This window comes from Marmota marmota, unplaced genomic scaffold (assembly GCF_001458135.2).
Source record: "Marmota marmota marmota unplaced genomic scaffold, marMar, whole genome shotgun sequence".
NCBI classification, from domain to species: domain Eukaryota; kingdom Metazoa; phylum Chordata; class Mammalia; order Rodentia; family Sciuridae; genus Marmota; species Marmota marmota.
In genome coordinates, this window is record NW_025999932.1 from 2,291,368 (window position 1) to 2,308,855 (window position 17,488).

Here is a 17,488-nt window from a genome sequence, read left to right on the forward strand (position 1 = left end):
CCGGCGCTCCTTCCGGGTTCTGAGCGGCTCTCGTGGCGCTCTTTCCGGTATCCCATCCGCCATCGCACCGCGGTCTGATCCCCAGCCATTGGCGACGCTCCTTCCGGTTCCCAGGAGCCCCAGAGCCGCCGCCGGAAACGGAATCGCATCAACTCGCGAAGGTCCAGATGTCGCTCCTCCCCTGGACCACTTCCACCAATCACGCCGGGCTTCGGACGATTGACAAGCCCAATGCCCAATCCGCCTGGCCCAGCTAGGGAGGCTAAGCGAATCGGGATGAGTCTTAAAGATTTGGGGCCTGTTTTAATTTTAATTGGTCGCTTTGGGCCAAGGAAGTAACGGAAAGTGGTGGAGTGAGACGACCGCCCGGTGGGCGAGCTGGCTGCCCAGAACACCTGTCAGGTTGTCCCTCGGCTGATCAGAAAGCGGGTGGAGGGCGTGCCTTTCCTTTCTTATTGGGCCTGAAGTAAAGCAGACTGCTGGCCCACCCCGACCCCGCTGCCCGCCTCGTCCGCGTCTCAGCAAGTGGCCGCTCCACGGCTCCCTGCGCTCAAGCCAGCCCCCCTGGAAGGGTGTCACGGAGCTCACGGGCGGGTTGTCTGGCGAGTCCGAAGAGTGGGATCCACGGACACGGGGTGTGAAGCAGCAAAGTGACGGGGTTTATTGGAGTACAGGAAAGCAGAGCTCCCGAGAGGGTAGGGCCCCTAGATAGGGCTGCCCGCGGGTCGTTGTCGGGGGTTTCTATTCGTTACTGATGAGGAAAAGCCTTCTGGCGCAATTAAAAGTGTAAGATCCTGATTTCTTATTCCCATATGGATGGGTTTAATGTCTTTGCTCACCTCAGTTTGTCCTGAACTTGTTCCTTAAAACAAAAGAACTGCTTGAGATAAAAACAGCTCTTTGGGGTGGACTAATGTGAGGGACGTCAAGGAAATCTGGGGTCACAATAGAGTGTTGCGTGATTAGGACTTTCCAGTCAGGAACCAAAAATAAATAAATAAAAACCACCCTATAGGGTTTCAGTCTGGGATGGTGGGACCCCCTTCGAGGTCTGCATTTCAATCTTTCTCCTGCTGCGAAGGTATATTCTGACTTCTCATTCTCACCCTTGTCCCCTCCTGTTGTTGCCTGTCTCTCATACTTATGTCATCTTATGAGAAGACACCATCACATGATGGCGGTAGCCTGAATTAGCTTCCTGGGACTGTCATGTCACAGTGCTACAAACTGAGTGGCTTAAACAACAGAAGTTTATTTTTCTAAAATCTGGAGACCACAATTCTAAAATCAAGGTTTTGCATAATGATGCTCTATCTACAGTCTCCAGGGGAGGAAACTATGCCTTTTCTAACTTCCCGTGGTGGTGGTCAACTCTTGACGTTCCTTGCAGTGAAGCTGCATCTCTCTAGTCTGTTTCGGTCATTATGTGACAATCTCCTTGTGTGTCTCTGTCCTCCCATTGCGTTTTTCCTTTCTTGTAAGGATACCAGTCCTGTTGCATTTGGGCACACCCTAATGACCTCATCATAATTTGATCATCCACAGATTCCCCCTGCCAAATAAGGTTATATTCACAAAAATACTAGAGGTTAAGATTTCAAAATTTTGGGGGGAAGGCACAATTCAACCCTTAACACCTGCTACATTCCCTCCCTGATTCCCTACAGTGACAGATGATATTTTTTGTTTTGTTTGTGATGCTGGGGATGGAATCCAGGGCCTTTCACATGCTTAGTAGGCATTTCTATCACAGAGCTACATCCCTAGCTCTATAATCCTTCCTAAAAGTCAGATCATTTCAGTCCTCTGCACAGAATCCTCAATTTCCTATGTCACTCAGTAAAATCCAAAGTTAGTTTGCTTCCAACCCCTATATGATTGTCACTCCCAATCTCCTGCCATTATCCTTCTCACAACTGAAAGGAAAGCGAGGAACCAGGAGCAGGGTGAGTAAGAAATGAAAGAGGGAGACCAGTCAGAGACACATGAGACCAGTCAGAGCTGACATATAAAGACCATCTTTCCATAGATGGAGAGAGGCAACACAGGCCTGGGGTTCAAGACTTTTATGGGGGAGGTTTGGGGATTAGAGCTGGGTAGGTCCTAATGTGGGCAGTGAAGGGTTGGGTTGGTATGAGGGAGCAGTGAGCCTTTCTCAGAAAGGACCTTGGGGGTGGGAAAGCAAAACTTTTTTCTTAAAATGGCGGCTGTCAATTAAGATGGCTGTCCAGGTGCTAAACAAGGACCTTCTAGTTTGGCCCAGTGGAAAAGCTTTATTTTGTCCTATAATTATACTCAGTGTATCAATCTACTCCCATTACTATAACAGAATGCCTGAGACTGGATGGTTTTAAAGAACAAAAACTTATTCCTTGCAGTTCTGGAGGCTGAAAATCCAAGATTGAGGCACCACTAGGTTTTGTGTCCTGAGAACCTGGTTTCTGCTACCGGGATGATGCTGTGCTCCTGTGTCCTCTGGAGGAGAGGAACCACCACGTCCTCAAACAGCAGAAGAGATGGTGGGAAATGGTGAGATCACTCTTTGCAGCCTCCTTTATAAGGGCGCTAACCCTACTGAGCCTTCAGGACTTAGCTGCCTGCTATAGGCCCCCGCCTCTTAATTCTGTCACAGTGTTGGTTAAGTTCAAGGTCTGAGCTTGGTTGGGCACATTCAGGCCTTAGCATCATATGACCACTACCATATCTGTGATTTAGAACATTTCCAGTTAAGCTCAAAAAACATTTTTGATGCTATTGTATTATTTTAAATTTATAATTATTCATTGCTAATATATGGGAATAACATTGATTTTTATACATTGACATTGTATCCTTTGACTATGCTAAAATTACATTCTCTCTAGCAGATTTTTTAGATTACTTGGATTTTCTATGCAAATGTTTGTGACATCTACAAATAAGATGATCTTATTCCTTCATTTCAATGTGTATGCCTTTTTTCTTTTTCTTGAATTGTTGAACTGACTAGGACCTAAAGCACAGTGTTAATAGTAAGTTGTGGGACTTGCCAACCTTGTATTTCAAAGCAAAATCCACTTGGTCATAACATATTATCCTTGTGTGTGTGTGTGTGTGTGTTTGTTTTATTGATTCAGTTTGGTAAAGCGTTAAGTTTTTAATTAATTATTCATTTACTTATTTACTTTTGGCACTGAGGATTGCACTCAGGGGCACTCAGCCACTGAGCCACATCCAGCCCTTTTTTGTATTTTATTAAAGACTGGGTCTCACTGAGTTGCTTAGTGCCTCACCATTGCTGAGGCTGGCTTTGAACTCATGATCGTCCTGCCTCAGCCTCCCAAGCCACTGGGATTACAGGCATACTCCACTGTGCCCAGCTGCATTAAGAGTTTTTGTGTCTAGGAGCTAGGGATGTGGCTCAAGCGGTAGCGCGCTCACCTAGCATGCGTGCGGCCCGGGTTCGATCCTCAAAGATGTTGTGTCTGCCGAAAACTAAAAAAAAATAAATATTAAAAAATTCTCTCTCTCTCTCTCTCTCTCTTAAAAAAAAAAGAGTTTTTGTGTCTATGTTCATGAGTGACATTTGTCTACTTGTTTTCTTTTTCTTTTCTTTCTTTCTTTCTTTCTTTTCCCCCATTGCTGGGTATTAAACAGGGCCTTGCGCATGCTAGATAAGCTCTCCATCCTGTATTTTTTCTTATAATGTCTTTTTGTGGTTTTAATATCACATAATGACTGCTCTTATGAATAAAAACTTGGAACATTCCTCCTTTTTCTTTACCTAGGTTAGTTTGTGTAGAATGGGAGTTATTTTTCTCCCAAAATGTTTGGGAACATTTTAGGAAAATGAAATCATCTGGGTATGAAATTTTCTTTCTGGGAAGATTTTAAACAATGAATTATTAATTATTTATTTTTTCTTTTTTTGAGAATTTTTAAAAATATTTTATTTTTTAGTTTTCAGCGGACACAACATCTTTGTTTTTTTTTTTTTTTTTTTTTTTTTTTNAACATTTGCTACAGGCTCTCATGGGCATTTGGCCAATTACAGAATACTGTAATTCCACCCTTTCCTCCTATATCCAAGAAATAACCTCAGAATGCAAGTGACTGTATGATCAGCCACTCTTATTTATATTTAAATCACTTGCAAACTTTAGACGTTTATTTGCATTTAACCAGTCACCTGAAAATTGAATTCTTACTATGCTATGTTCTTTACATGAATTACCTCATTTAATCCTGCAGTGATCTGATGAGGTTGGGCTTGATATTTTTATAGCATATCTAGCCAAATGTCCAACCAGATTTGTTCTTTTTTAATATCATTATTTTATTTATTTGTTTTTATGTGGTGCTGAGGATCGAACCCAGGGCCTCCCACGTGCTAGGCGAGCGCTCTACCAATGAGCCACAATCCCAGCCCCTGTTTTTTGTTTTTTTGTATGTGGTGCTGAGGATCGAACCCAGGCTGCACGCATGCCAGGTGAGCACACTACCGCTTGAGCCATATCCCCAGCCCATTAATTATTTTTTTTCTTTTCTTTTTCCTTTTCCTGGGTTTGAACCCAGAGGTGCTTAACCACTGAGCTACATCCTTAACCCTTTTTATTTTTTATTTTGAGACAGGGTCTCACTGAGGCTGGCCTTAAACTTGGAATCCTCCTGCCTCAGCCCCCAGAGTCTTTGGGATTATGGGTGTGCACCACCTTCCCAGCTCTATTTCTTAAATAATTGTGAGGCTCTAAGCAACTTAGTGAGACCCTGAATCAAATTTGAAAAAAATAAAAAGGGCTGAGTCTGTGGCTCAGTGGTAAAGTGCTTCTGGGTTCAATCTCCAGTACCAAACAACCAAAAAAGTAAAATAGGAAGTTGGCTTAGGAATACCAGGAAGCACGTCCTCACAAGACTGCCCATCTCCCCAAATCTGGGGAGCATCACAGGGCTGTCCAGCAGGGCTTTAGGCGAGCCTGCCTTGCCTGGGTGTCCTAGGAGCTTTGCTGAGGATGTTCAGTACGGGCAAGTTGTTCCTGTGAAGTCCTGTCTGTCCAGCAGAGAGATGGCTGCTGGTTTGTGCATTCAGACTCGGTACCAGTGAACTGTAGTGAGTTTGTTTCCTCTGCCCTCCAGCCTCTCCCTTGTACATGCCTGTCCAACACCCACTTGTGCAAACCTGCTCTTGAGAAAGTGTCACATTATGGGCCAGGCTATATGGGCAATGACCAAACAGACTCCATTTTACCCTGAGACTCCATCATGTAAGAAATGCTTCTCCCGTGGGAAAGCCCCGCCTCTGTACCCATTAATAGTTACCTAGCATAAAATACTTGGCAACAGAAAATAGTAATTCTTATACAATGTAAAATTGTTCTCTTGTTTCCATTTTTCTTGGGCAGTGTACCTTGTGAGAGATAGATTGTCTAGTCCTTAGTAACCATTCTCTAACTTTGTACCGAGCTAGGGTCATTTTGACCCACTTCCCTTCTGCTGGCTTGCTGCTATGCCAACCTGGAAAGTCCCATGGGAAATACCAATGTACCCATCGCATTGTCTCGCTATCTGCCCAGTTCAGCTTCTGTACCTGCTTGTTAGCAGCTGCATCAACCCAGATGTGGTTTTTGCCTTTAAATATCCTAAAATGCTCAGGCTCAGAGCTGTTTCTTGCAGAGAAAGTTATGGGTCCTGTGGGGAGTACTCACCAGCTGGCTGGCTAAATAAAGACTCTTACATTTGTACAAAATTGGGACTTGGTGTGTTTCTGAGCAACCTTCCCCACAACATTGGCTACTTAATGCAGAAGTATTTTCAATCAAAGCCACAACATCTGGCAGAGTCAAGAGATCACTGCAGAAAAGATTTAATGATAGGAGGTCAAAGCTCTGCTCCACCACACAAACCCATTTGTTAACTGTTCTTCCTCCCCAATTAAAAAAAAATCTCATTTTAAATTTCATTGGAGAGTTCTTTTTTGTTGTCTTTTTTCATTTCTTGATCAATTTGCCTCTATTTTTCTGCCACTTCCTGTATGTCAGAGATCTCTCTTTGTACCCATCTGGCCTAGCCTCAGCCCCTCTTTTTGCTCCTGCAGATGCTATGGCAACAAGATGCTCACAGGCATATCCTAGCATCCCAGGCCTCAGCTCCAACTCCTGGCTTTCTGGCCTTGGACTACCCTGCCGGTGGGAGGCACCTGTCGGTCTCTGCTCAGCCCCCAAGGTGCATGAGCACTCACGGACGGGCAAGGGAGTTATCATCATAGTGGGCAGCCAAGGTCAGGGAGTCTCTCCCACCCCTCACACATAAGCCTAGACCTGTCCTCACAAGGGCAGCAAGGCCAGCTCCAAGTTGCTCACTGTGCGCAGGGTAACTCCCTTTGTCCTCACAGCTCTATGAGGTTGGTACTATTGCCCTGTTATATAGGTATAGAAATTGAGGCACAAGAAATGTGCAGTAGTCCATGGTCACCTACTGGCAAGGACACAAGCATTCTGGCTTCAGTCCTCACCTGCACAGCCCTGCCTTGAAAAGGCACGTGTACTGCCTCTTTCCACTGGTGTCCCTGTTTACCTAGACCCATGGGTTCACCCTACAGAAGACACTTGTCACATGGCTGCACAGAGCACTCGAAGCACACAGGGTGACTGGTTAGATGTAACCAACTTGGTCTGTGTTAATGACTGACTTAATGTGTCAATAAGCAAACACCATTTTTTTCATGAATATGTAATAGAAGAAAGTTGAAATGTCTGTGCTAATAGAACCACAATAGCTATCCGGTAAAAAGTGATATGATGTTCAGGGCTATTTTAAAATTTCAATTCAATGCTCACCTTAAAGAATGGAGAAGGGTTGGGGATGTAGTTCAATGAAAGAGCACTTGCCTAGCATGCAGCAGGAGGCCCTGGGTTCCATGCCCAGCAACATAAAAAAAAAAAAAAAGTGGAGAATTAAAATTCACTGTGATTAGCAACACTTTAGAAGTATCAAACTATCAAATATCATAAAACTAGAAGGGGATGTACGTGTGTATGTTTATTATGTTAGATTATCAAAATATCAAGAATTAAATATTAATGTAATTCTTTGTGCTGGATAATTCCTATAAAGTAATAGATGATGGGTAATTTCCTGATGTTATTGAGTATTATATGGCATCTAAACATCTAAAGTTTGTCGGAGAGTGTGGAGAACTACGAATTATTACGTTAAACCCTCTGCAAATCTTTGCCACCACATCAGCATCTTTCTTAGTGGAAGGAAACATCAGCAGTACAAGGAAAAAAAATGTGTCCAACTTATGGTAAAGTGTCCACACAACAAAGCCCCATGTACACGTGATAGCTCACTGCTCTCCAAGGTCACAGAACAGCTACGACAGCTGAGACTTGGGAGGCTGAGGTGGGAGGATCAAGAGTTCAAGGCCAGCCTGGGCAACATAGAGAGACTCTGTCCAAAACAAAAATTAAAAAAAAAAAAGATAGGAAATGTAGCTTGGAGGTAGAGCATCCCTGGGCTCAACCAGTATAAAAAGAGAGAAAGAGAGAAAAGCTATAATAGCTTAAGTATGTAGATCATTTTGAGGTTTATCATTCATAATGTTTTCAAATCCTACTAGACTAAAGTTTTTGCACAAATGAAACATCTTCCAGCTGGTAGATATGGGGAAACATTGAGGTTCAAAGTGTCATGTACTAAGGGTGGGGAGAGATGACAGTTGCATTTGTTCGTATTTGCCTAGGGTATCTCTCAAAATCGATGCAAGAGGAAATTGCTTAAGTTAGTCTCTGGAAAGAGAAAATATTGCTTATATACATATGTACTGCATGATTATATACTTGTGTATGTAGTTGTACATATGTTCCTCATATATACTTGATTGATGCATGTATACAGACGTATACTTAAAAAAATTTTTTTGTAGTTGTAAATGAACAAAATGCCTTTATTTTATTTGTTTATTTTTGTGTGGTCCTAAGGATCGAACCTAGTGCCTCACACATGCTGGACAAGCGCTCTGCCACTGAGCAGCAACCCAGCCCCCATGCATAGACTTTTGTGTTTGTCATTGTCTAGGCATATGAATGTTGTCTATTCAAAACAATAAGTGTGCTTTAGAACTTACACAGAATGGTATGTCTACACTGGGCAGATGGCCCAGTCTACCACATTCCCTTAGTGTCCATAGCTGACCAGTGCAAGTGGAGATGTACTAAGGTCTGACCTGGTCCAGGCCAAACCACTCTAACCCATGGGAGTTTGGAAATATCAGTGAATCTCAATGGAGTTGGAAGGTGGCTGGAATGGGTCGTCAATTGCCCTGCCCAGAGTGGAGTTTCTGAGTTCCTGGTCACACCTCCCTAGCACGGCCTTGACTCCTCCTCTCCTGGAGACCTGGATAGTCAGGTTTCCTTCAGTTTCCTGAGCTGCAAGAACAGTCTTCCAGTAAATCCATGTTTACCTTAAATTAGCTCCAAATAATGTCTGTTGCTTACTATAAAAACAATCTTGGCCAATACCATTATCTTTCTTGACTAACCCTTCCCTATCTTGGTAAAAGGGTTAATGTATCAACCAAACTCACAATCTCTGAACACAGTCCTGTAAGCCCCAGACCTCTTTACTTGGATTTCTAAAGTACCCCCTCACATTTATAAAAGAGCATTTTAAATGAATCCCCTACCGGAAGCCATTTCTCCCTCTTCACCTTACAGACTTAGGATAAGTGATCCTGGTGGCATCTAGACCTCTGGGTGGGGCTCCCCAGCCTCAGTGACACTCTCGATGCACAAGCACAGATTCACAGTTTCAGGTCCAGGAAAGATGCCAAGTATGGCCCTTTACCATGAAGAGTGTGGCTGTTTACCATCCTATGCCAGATGTCAGGAGTGTGTGCTCCCAGAAGCCTAACCAGTGGGTAGTCTTAATGTAACAACATGATATATTATTTCTCATTTTGGAACATCATCTACACAGGTGCTTTGGTAGGAAACTAAGGAAATATTCCTTGACATATACACTAATGCACTTTTGAAAAATTGTTCTAAAATACACATAACTTTTTTTTGTAGTTGTAAATGAACAAAATGCCTTACCCATTAAGTGCACAGTTCAGGAGCATTCTATACATTCAGGCTGTTGTACACCTGTGGCCACCATCTGTTTCCAGAACTTCCTCATCTTCCCCAACTGCAACGCTCTCCCCATTAAACACTAGCTACCCACTCCCTTCATTCTACCTTCTTTGTCTATGAATCTGCTGACTCTTAGGATCTCATACACACGGAATCATGCAGTATGTTTCCTTTTGTGACTGGCTTATTTGACCATCGTCCAGACTCATTGAGTGGCTTCAGAGTGTCCAGGCAGGGAACATCCCCCAGTGAGCCCAGAACCTGGAGGCTATGGAAGTTGAGGGAGATAGGAATCATGAACTCTGGAGAGACAGGTGGATTTGGAGGGCCTGCAGTTCAGGGTTCCATCTGGCAAGTAACTTGTGCTGTTCATGTGCATCTTGGGTATCAAATGGGAAGGAGTGGTCTGGGGAAGAATCTACCTTTGGCTAGGTTGGTCCCTGTAGTCTCACCCTCCATTTCTTCCCCATACTGAGGCCCAGGTAGTCTCCTTCATGTATTCAACTGGCATGCTAACGGGCTGGAGCCCTCAGATGCACAAATGGACAGTTCATGTTCTGAAGGTGTGGCTTGCTTAAACTGTGGTCACTGGACGACCCTGTTGATGTGCTTATCAGGTAGAGATCAGCTTCCGATGAGCAGAACAGAGAACCTGAATGACACCGATGTTATGAGTTAACTTTTGTTTCTCAAAAGAAGATATGTGGATCTCTGGTCTAATTACTAGGTCCTTGATCTACTTTGAGTTGAGTTTGGTGCATGGTGTGTGAGAGAGAGGGGTTTAGTTTCATTTTGCTGCATATGGATTTCCAGTTCTCCCAGCACCATTCATTGAAGAGGCTATCTTTTCTCCAATGTATGTTTTTGGTACCTTTGTCTAGTATAAGATAACTTCATTTATGTGGGTTGTCTCTGTGTTCTCTATTCTGTACCACTGGTCTACATGTCTATTTTGGTGCCAATACCATGCCATTTTTGTTACTATACCTTTGTATTATAGTTTAAAGTCTGGTATTGTGATGCCTCCTGCTCTTCTCGCTAAGGACTGCTTTGGCTATTCTGGGTCTCTTATTTTCCAAATGAGTTTCATGACTGCTTTTTCTGTTTCTGTAAGGAACGATGGGGCTGAGGTTGTGCCTCTGCACTAGAGCGCTTGCCTAGCATGTGCAAGGAGGCCCTGGTTCAATCCTCAGCACCACATAAACATAAAAAAAATATAAGGAATGATGTTGGGATTTTAATTGGCATCACATTGAATGTGTATAGAGCTTTGGGTAGTGTGGCCATTTTGACAATATTAATTCTGACTATCCAAGAGCATGGGAGATCTTTGCATCTTCTAAGATCTTCTTCTATTTTTTTCTTCAGTGTTCTGTAGTTTTCATCGTAGAGGTCTTGCCACACACACGTCAGATAGAGCACTAATCTTCAGGATATATAAAGAACTCAGAAACATTAACACCAAAAAAAAACCCCTCAAACAATCCAATCAATAAATGAGCTATGGAGCTGAACAGACACTCCTCAGAAGAAGATATACAATCAATCAACAAATATATGAAAAAAATGTTCAAAGTCTCTAGTAATTAGAGAAATGCAAATCAAAATCACTCTTAAGATTTCATCTCTCTCCAGACAGAATGGCAGTTAACAAGAATACAAACAACAGTAAGTATTGGCAAGGATGTGGGAGGAAAAGGCACACTCATACACTGCTGGTGGGACTGCAAATTGGTGCAACAAATCTGGATAGCAGTATGGAGATTCCTTAAAAAACTTGGAATGGAACCACCATTTGACCCAGCTATTCCACTCCTCAGTTATACCCAAAGGATTTAAAATCAGCATAGTACAGGGACACAGCCACATCAATGTTTAGTGGCTTAATTCACAATAGCTAAATTGGAACCAACCTAGATACCCTTCAATAGATGAATGGATAAAGAAAATATGGTATATATACACAATGGAATATTACTCAGCATTAAAAGAGAATAAAATTATGGCATTTGCAAGTAAATGGATGGAGTTAGAGAAGATCATGCAAAGTGAAGTAAGTCAATCTCCAAAAACCAAAGGCCAAATGTTCTCTCTGATAAGTGGATGCTGATCCATAGTGGGGGTGGGGTGGGGAGGGAGGAATTGTGACTAGACAAAGGGGGCAGGGAAGGGAGAGGACATGGGGGCAGGAAAGCTGGTGGAATGAGATGGACATCATTACCCTAGGTACACGTGTGACTGCACATAAGGTACGATGCTACATTATGTACAGCCAGAGAAATGAACAGTTGTGCTGCAGTTGTGTACAGTGGATCACGATGCATTCTGCTGTCATGTGTACCTAATCAGAATTAATTAAGTGATTAAAAAAAAGATATGTGAAGTTCTAATGGTTAATTCTCAGAACACAACTTACTTACAGTTGGGACTTTTAGATTTAACGAAGTTAAGGTCATTAAGATGGGACCTAATCCAGTACGACTGGTGTTCTGGTACAAGGGTGAGTCGTGGACACAGAGGTGGTCTTCCACATGAGGGGATGGTCGGTGAGGAGGCAGAGGTTGGTGACTGAAGCCCCAGTGCTGGGAGGAGCCATCTGCCCGGGAGCCTTCAGGGGGAGTGTGGGCCCAGGGCACCTGGACTCCACACTTCTCCCCACTGTGAGAGAACAGCTCCTGTTGCAGCCAGAGAAAACTAACACAGGGACGTAAACCAGTAGGGGATTCTTTATTGTGCAGAGCTTGAGGTGTGGGACAGCCACCCACAGTGCCATCAGGGCCTCCTGGGCTGGGATGGCCACCCCCAACACCCTGAGCAGCTCACTTGCTCCACATCCTGCACCCTGTTTGGGATGGCTGTGCCACGTCAGCATCTCAGGTTGAAGGGAGAGGAGGGTGGGGGGTGGGAGTGTCCTCAGGCTCCTCCCCAAAGCCCTCTGCTTATGCAGAAATCTTGAGGTGGTGCTCTCCTGGTGGCCAGGAGGCTGGGCACTGTAGTCCTCTTGCCAGGCACATTGCTACTCCACGATGAATCGGGCTGTGATGAGGGAGAAAGGGAGAATGGACAGGGGAAAAGCAGAGGTACCCACCAGGATGTTTATCGCCTCAGGGCAAGAGGCGGAGCCTCAGAACTGCAGGAAGACCCTGAGGGCTCTGAACCTGCCTCTCTCGGCTAGCCCCCTCAGAGTTCCAGTTCTGGGGACCTGCTGGTTGCCATTGGAAAGTGCCCAAGGTCTTCAGGGGCCTGTGCACACCCAGCCTGGGGAGCCTCTTCTTGGTCTGGGTAACTCCATCTCAATCTGCTCCCCCCCAGGTCAGCTCAAGCCCTCCCTCTCTAGTCCAAGCCAGCCCAGGCCCCAGGGCCCCAGCTAGATGGAAATGATTTAGGCTTTGCAGGTCGTGTTCAGATTCTCACCCAGTGTATGGAGGGAGACCCCACCACACCGTGTTTATCTTAGGGTAGCTTTCACCATCCCCATGTATCAAGCCAGGCCACCAAGAAATAGGTACAAGAAAGAACAGTGGGTCAAAGAACTTTTACTTTTCCAGAGATGAGACAAACCACTGGATAATATTGCCTGGATACTATTGCTTTTTAATATCTATCCACAAAATCTGAAAAATATTTCAAGTTGGAATGATCTGTAATTTTGTAGAATTATTAGAAATGACTGAAGAAAAGAAATTGAACACTGAGCAGGAAGAAAGGCACCAGAAGTAGCCTAGCACCCACAGGGAATCCGTATCTAATACTTGAGTTGCCTCGTGGGAGTAGCTGCTATTGTCCCTGGGTGCCTGGGAGACAGGGCTTTGATTGGAATTGTCCCTTGTGACACCTTATCCATCATTTTTAGTTCTGCAGTGAAGAGAACTGTGATTAAGGGCTATGGCCAATAGAAAAAGTGAGGCTTATTTCCAGGATCAGCAAATCCTTTACTGTTTTGGACTTAGGGGAGAATCTCCGGCTAGAGGAGATTGGTTCCTCTGGAGGCCTATCTGAAATGTGATGCACAAAGACACCTGTCATTACCACAAAAATCAAGTCGTCATCTTCATAAGTGATTGCCAGGATCAGCACACAGCCTCAGAACTGCAGGAAGACCCTGAGGGCTTAAAAGCACAAGCATTTTAATTGTGGATGCTGGCAATGCCTGCGTAGCCACGGCCAGAGCCTCCCCCTTCTAGGTTACCGGGCCAAGCCATCCAGGAATGCAGATCTGCACCCTGGAACTTTACCACAACCTCTGCTCCAGGCGTCAGTGTGGCGGACTGGGGAACAAAAGGTTGGCCAAAATCTGAAATGATCAGGGCCCTTCTTGGGTCTGTCACTGACTAGTGCTGTGTCTGGGGGTTCTCATTCATCCTCCCCTACGTAAAGCTTCACCAGTCCTCCCTGCATTTGCCAAAACAAGGCACGCTGAACTGGATCTGAGATCATGGAATTCATCTTTCTGATCCCTGTACGGCAAGTTAGAAGTGAAGCCTCCAGGGGTTGTGTATGCATTGGAAGTTCCTCTTCACATAACAATCACCAATAAAGGAAGTGATAGGCTCTTTTGTGTTGGAGGGGACACTGGGGATTGAACCCAGGGGTGCTTTACCACTGAGCTACATCCCCAGCTCTTTTTGTGTTTTTGATTTTCAGCCATGGTCTCACTAAATTGCTGAAGCTGGCCTCAAATTTTCCATCCTCCTGCCTCAGCCTCCCAAGTCATTGGAATTGCAAACGTGCTATATGCTAAAGTATTAGATGCCAATTCCCTGTGGGTTCTAGGCTAGTTCTGGTGCCTTTCTTCCTGCTCAGTGTCACCAGTGCAGTGACAGTGCAGTCTCACTGAAAGACTTTAGAAGGCCATCTTTTGAATAAAAACCTTTTGTATAATCGATGGGGATAAGTTAAAATTCAACCCAGGAAAGAAATGCAGATTTTTCCCTGGTCATGAGTGGAACATAGATCTTTCTGAGTTGTTGATTTGCTATTGTTTCCTCTGAATCTTTCCATCTTGACAGACATCCCTAGGCTTTGCTAAGCACTTACATCCAGCATTCACAGCTACATTCTGTAATGTTAGAGTAAAAAAAGGACACCTGGAAGTTGATTTGCAGGAGAGCTGAGGCATGTGTGGGCCTTGAAGGTGAAGTCCAGGGATTTAAATCCAAACCTAGAAGTACGGAAGCCTCGGAGCCATCAGCTGGCAGTCTGAAAGGGCGGGGAAACAGCTCAATGAGCATCTCCAATGAGCATCACCGCAGAGGAGCCAATCAGCTAGAAGTTGCTGGGGCCGCTGTGAGCCAATCATCAGCTGGCAGTCTGAAAGTTTCCTGGGGCCCCTTTCGGCTGTGGCTCTCAACAGGGAGCATCTTGGGAGGTGGGGAAGAACCTCCATTTGGCTTGTGACTATCAGTTTTATGGGTCAGAATCATTTCTCATACTAGACTTGACACAGGACAGAGCGGCATTCCACTCAAAGCTAGAGTTGGCACAGTTAACAGACTTATTTGAAGAGAAAAAGATGATAGGTTTTGTGGAGGACAACCCTTTTCTACTTGGTATGCCACATGAACCACTAAGTGAAAATCTGAGTACCAAAGTTTGATTACCCTACCTCTAGGAGACTTGGAAAACAGAAGAAAAGAATAATACATGCAGTAATTAATGTGGGTTTAGGTCACTAGAGAATATTTTAAAGAAAAGCATAGAGTGGAACAACAATGTCTTGTGTTCCACTCAAAATACCAAGCAAATGAATCAGATGTGGGAGGGCCCCTAGAGCAAGAGGAATCTGCAGCTTTGGTTCTGTGGACACCAAGCCACAGTGTAGGCGGCTGGCTTGGGGCCTCCAGATTCAGTTTCTAATATGGACATCACAATGAGCTTAGGAGTATAAACTTAAGCACACATTTGAAAGGCATAATTAATATGTTGAAGCCTACATATTTAAATTCACTCTATTCCAACAAATATGTATTCATTTCAGCAAATGCGGATTAATGCTTTTTTTGCAGGGCACATTGCAAGACCTGAGGACAAAAGCAGGGGCAAGCTCAGCTCTTCGCCTTGGCAGCTGTGAGGATGGCTGGGGCCTGAGCCTAAGCAACCCCATTTAAAACTCCAGTTTGAAACCTGCAGTCTCACCAGGCACACCTAGGAGCCCTCCATATGGCCCTCAGGCACCAGCAAGTCACTTCCCCACCCTGGTAAACTCAGAGTGAAGTCTCAGGGAAGCTGCTCTCACCCAATAAGAGGGAAAGGGTGAAGGATCAGTGTGGAGACCAACAGACCAAATGTTTTAACCCCAGGGTAAATGATGTCACTGAGAAATCTGGTGGCAGCTGATAGGGATTGAAAGGGGGGGGGGTCAAAAGTCCCAAAATTTAGTATAAATAATAGAGCACATGAACAGACTTTCAGCCAGCTGATACTAATGCCCTTAGCCAGAGCCTGATGAGGACCTGGACTGACATCCCAACACTTTTCATCCTTTGCTGATCCTCTGCATCTTCCTCACCGCTCACAGCCACATCTTGACCCTGGAGAGAGCAAGGACTTCTCCTCTGACATTCTCTTCAGCCAGCCATCAGATCACCAAGGTCTGAGTGAGTGTGCATCTGCTGGACTTAAAGCTTAAGACTTTTTTCCCCTTTTTTAAAAAAATTTATATATGACAGCAGAATGCATTACAATTCTTACTACACATATAGAGTACAGTTTTTCATATCTCTGGTTGTAAACATAGTATACTCACACCAATTCGTGTCTTCATACCTGTACTTTGGATAATGATGATCATTACATTCCACCATCATTAATTACCCCATGCCCCCTCCCTTCCGCTCCAACCCCTCTGCCCTATCTAGAGTTCGTGTATTCCTCCCATGTTCCCTCTCACTATCCCACTATGAATCAGCCTCCATATATCAAAGAAAACACCTGGCATTTGCTTTTTGGAATTGGCTAACTTCACTTAGCATTATCTTCTATAACTCCATCCATTTACCTCCAAATGCCATGATTTTATTCTCTTTTATTGCTGGGTAATATTCCATTGTGTATATATGCCACATTTTTTTTATCCATTCATCCACTGAAGGGCATCTAGGTTGGTTCCACAATTTAGCTATTGTGAATTGTGCTGCTGTAAACATTGATGTGGCTGTGTCCTTGTAGGATGCTGCTTCTAAGTCCTTTGGGTATAGACCAAGGAGAGGGACAGCTGGGTCAAACGGTGGTTCCATTCCCAATTTTCCAAGAAATCTCCATACTACTTTCCATATTGGCTGCACCAATTTGCAATACCACCACAGTGTATGAGTGTGCCTTTTCCCCCCACATCCTCACCAACACTTATTGTTGTCTTCATAATAGCTTCCATTTTGACTGGAGTGAGATGAAATCTTAGAGTGGTTTTGATTTGCATTTCTCTAATTGCTAGTGATAATGAACATTTTTTTATGTATTTGTTGATTGATTGTATATCCTCTTCTGAGAAGTGTCCCTTCAGGTCCTTGGCCCATTTATAGGCTTAAGACTTTTGATCTAACACTGAACTTAGCACACAGAGGGAATGTCTGTCATTAGCCTGTCATGATTAAGTGTGTTTGCAGTGCTCAGAATTAATCAATCTAGAATTGTTTGCTGTGAATTAATCTAGAATTGTTTGCTGTGAATTGATTATGTCAATTGCAGTGCCTAGCATTAAGGATTGACATTTTTTTTTTCTGATTAAGAACCGATAGAGTGAAATTGTATTGAGTGATTTGAGTGAATAAAGCATTGGAAAGGGCAGAAGCGTGTGGACATTCTTTATTTCTTCCCCTGGACTGCATAAGTCGCAACAGCAGCTTTATATCTGGTGGCCTGTGAGACACATACCAGTAGCCCAGAGCCATGGACGTGTGGCTACTGGAACCCTGGGGCAAGGGAGACAGTGTGGGTGGGTGACCCTGGAGACACCTCCTCCTTGTTCTGGCCATCAGAGGTAGGATTCTGTCACTAAACTCAGCAAAGTAGGCTCTGGCCCCAGGTTGGGGTGATCCAGACTGATCTAAGCTGAGTGCTCCCATGTCCCTTGCTGACTTTTAGAAATGAGCTAATTTTTATGGATAAGTGAGGCCGACTGGCCACTGAGCCCTGGGGAGGAGGCTCCCACACAGGGTCTCTTGGTTCTCGCAGAGACCTGAGACACAGGGCAGTATGCACATGGTGCAGGAGAGAGGTCTTGTGACCATGGTCCACATCAACCTGAACATGAGCCAACAACCTCACAAGGCAGGAGAGGAAGAAGCAGAACCTGTGTCCCTGGGGCTGTGGCTGTGGCTCAGTGGTAGAGTGCTTGCCTACTGGGTTTGATTCTCAGCACCACATAAACAAAAAAA

General features: G+C 44.4%; 1 protein-coding gene and 1 long non-coding RNA gene across 3 annotated transcripts in view; one reads left to right on the top strand and one right to left on the bottom strand.

Annotated features, from left to right (window-relative positions):
- Positions 1-686, bottom strand: part of Naxd (NAD(P)HX dehydratase) — a 20,713-nt gene extending 20,027 nt beyond the window's left edge. The window contains exons 1-2 of the mRNA XM_048800637.1: positions 680-686; positions 364-369 (exon numbers count right to left, since the gene is read on the bottom strand). The gene's annotated coding sequence lies outside the window, so the exon portion shown is untranslated. The remainder of the gene's footprint in view (positions 1-363; positions 370-679) is intronic.
- LOC107140895 lies at positions 364-15,757 on the top strand. 2 transcript variants are annotated; one of them, XR_001503342.2, is made up of 3 exons: positions 364-786; positions 2,379-2,529; positions 15,119-15,757. It is a non-coding gene; the product is annotated as an uncharacterized LOC107140895 (long non-coding RNA). The 2 variants fall into 2 exon arrangements; XR_007346620.1 differs by having other exon boundaries at positions 364-695.
- Positions 15,758-17,488: the final 1,731 nt, after the last annotated feature.